We start from the raw sequence: 2,958 nt of genomic DNA, 5'->3' as shown, positions 1-2,958 counted from the left end.
AGATGGATCAGCCAGGTGGTATCATTGATGGCGTCAAGTGTGGCAGCTGTAGTGAGGTTGGCCCAGGATCGGACATTGTTTCGTTCTGCTGTGCATGGGGTCGCAATGAGTTAGTTCCGACTCGATGGCACCTGACAACAACAACAACTAGCATTTCGAGTGGGATTATCTGGGCCCCGTGGTGCTGGAAAATCAACATTTGTAGACTATTTTGGGAAAATGCATACTGAGAGAGAGCACAAAGTGTCTGTGCTGGCTGTGGACCCTTCTTCTTGCACTAGTGATGATAAAACCCTAATGAATGAGTTATCAAGAGATATAAATGCATATATCAGGCCATCTCCTACAAGAGGGACTTTAAGAGGTGTGACAAGGGCTACAAATGAAGCTATCTTGTTGTGTGAAGGAGGGGGATACATCATTCTTATTGAAACTGTAGGTGTGGGTCAGTCGGAGTTTGCTGTTGCTGACACGATTGACATGTCTGTGTTACTACTGCCACCTGCAGGAGGAGATGAATTGCAGGGTATCAAAAGAGGTATCATTGAGGTGACCGATCTAGTTGTTGTAACTAATTCTGATGGAGACTTGATTGTACCAGCTTGAAGGATACAAGCAGAGTATGTGAGTGCCCTGAAATTACTCCGCAAACGTTCACAAGTCTGGAGACCAAAAGCAATCCGTACTTCTTCCAGAAGTGGAGAGGGGATCACTGAAATGTGCGATAAAATGAAGGAATTCCAGGACCTGACGCTTGCCAGTGGGGAGCTGACTGCCAAATGACAGAAACAGCAGAAAGTCTGGATGTGGAATTTCATCCAGGAAAGTGTGTTAGAACACTTCAGGACCCATCCCACAGTGGGGAACAGATTCCTCTTCTGGAAAGGAAGGTTCTCAGTGGGGCCGTGTCTCCAGGACTAGCAGCAGATTGGTTGTTAAAAGATTTTAAAGCCAGAGACTGACAAAATTATTCTGAACAATAAATTTATGTATGTTTCACAAGTTAAAAAAAACAAAAATCAAACCTTGTTGTCTGGAACAAAGGAGGATTTGAAGTACTTACTGATTAAGATCAAAGACTACATGCTTCAGAATGAATTGCACCTCAATGTCAAGGAAATAAAAATTTTTACAACTGGACCAATCTATAACATCATTATAAACTGAGAAAAACTGAAGTTTTCCAAGATTTTGTTTTATTTAAATTCACATTCAATGTTCATGGAAACATCAACTAAAAAAATCAAATGAAGTATTGCATTAGGCAACTGTGCTGCAAAAAATCTCATCAAAGCGTGACAAAGAAAGATGCCACTTTGACAACCAAGGTAGGCCTGACTCAAGTCATGGGATTTTCAGTTGCTTTATATGCATGTAAAAGCTGGTCAGTGGATAAAGAAAACCAGAGGAGAATAAATGAATTTGAAGTATGATGTTGGTAATGACTATTGAAAGTACCGTGGCCTGATAGAAACAGGAATAAATCTATTCTGGTGAAAGTATGGCCAGATTGATCCTTAGAAGTAAGGATGACGAGATTTTGTGTCTACTACTTTGATACCTTGGACATGGTGTCAGGAAGGACTAGACCACGGAGAAAGAGATGACGCTTGGTAAAATGAAGGGTCAGGGAAAAATTGTAAGACCCTAAATGAGATGGAATGAAATGGCAGAAACAACAATGGACTCAAATAGAACAATTTTGAGGATGGTAAGGGATCATGCAATACCTTCTGTGGTGTATATGATTGCAATGAATCGTATACCTACTCAATGGCAAATACCACCACCATCAACAGTACAGTCTTTCATTTATCTTTTGTTACGATTGTTTTTCTTATTTGTGAGTACATTTTGGATGCTAATAGGAAAGGAATCATACAACCATGGATAATGATCACTTGATTAAAAAAAGTAATAGTTTGACATGCAGATACAGATTTTATGTAATTTTCATTGGGCATTATTCTTTATTAGATAAAAGTTTTCTTATAATCCTATGTTGGAAATGTATATCAATTTTCATAGAGGGGGTATAGAACAATTCAATGTGCTGTCATTTTCAAATTCTGTTGAAATGTATAAAGCTCCTGATATTTGACTGCTTTTATCCAATTACAAAGAAGAAGAAAAATGTCTTCAAGTGAAAAATACATTAGTTAAGCTGATCTTATACAGATTCTAAAGAAGTAAAGCATTAAAAATAATATAATGTAATATAATGCCCATAATTCTAACTTATTCTTACAACACTGGTGCTTGCTGACTGCCATTTGTAACAAATATCAACCAAGTCTGATGGATATTGACACCCAAAGTCAAATCTTAATTTTCTGATTACTTATTTTCTTGGAAGTATAACTCTTCACAAGCCTCCATACCTCGCTAGAAAGGATGTAGATATAGAAAAATGTTGACTAATTTACATGAGATTTTAAAAACAAAGTTTATTTAAAAATACATTTGTTTCTTTGATATCATCTAAATAATGTCAATGCTATCAGGGAACCTGAATCAATGCAGTACTTTTATAATAAAAAAATGCTTATTGCATTCATTATTTACTAATTATTTAGCAGTGAACAGTTTGTGGTAAAAAAAAAAAAAGATGAGCTGATTAGTGGTGCTGTGGACTAATGCGTCAGACTGCAGAGTCGTTTGAACTGCAAGGTCAGTTGTTCAAGCTCACCAGCTGCTTGGGTCGCTATGGGTTGGAATCGACTCAGCGGCATTTAACAACAACAAAGTACCACAAAGTTTAGTGTATTGTATTCTGATCCATTTATATTTGGGGTACTCTCTCTTCCCCTTTCCTTGTTGTCAGGCGCCATCGAGTCGGAACCAACTCATAGTGACCCCATGCACAGCAGAATGAAACAATGTCCGATCCTGGTCCAACCTCACTACCGCCGCCATGCTTGATGTCATCAATGATGCCACCTGGCTGATCCATCTCGT

General features: G+C 38.2%; 1 pseudogene; it reads left to right on the top strand.

Moving 5' to 3' along the window:
* Positions 1-962, top strand: part of LOC102828548 — a 10,947-nt pseudogene extending 9,985 nt beyond the window's left edge.
* The last annotated feature ends 1,996 nt before the right edge of the window (positions 963-2,958 follow it).

The sequence above is a fragment of the Chrysochloris asiatica genome, unplaced genomic scaffold (genome assembly GCF_000296735.1).
Source record: "Chrysochloris asiatica unplaced genomic scaffold, ChrAsi1.0 scaffold00065, whole genome shotgun sequence".
NCBI classification, from domain to species: Eukaryota; Metazoa; Chordata; class Mammalia; order Afrosoricida; family Chrysochloridae; genus Chrysochloris; species Chrysochloris asiatica.
This window is presented reverse-complemented; position numbering and strand designations above follow the sequence as displayed.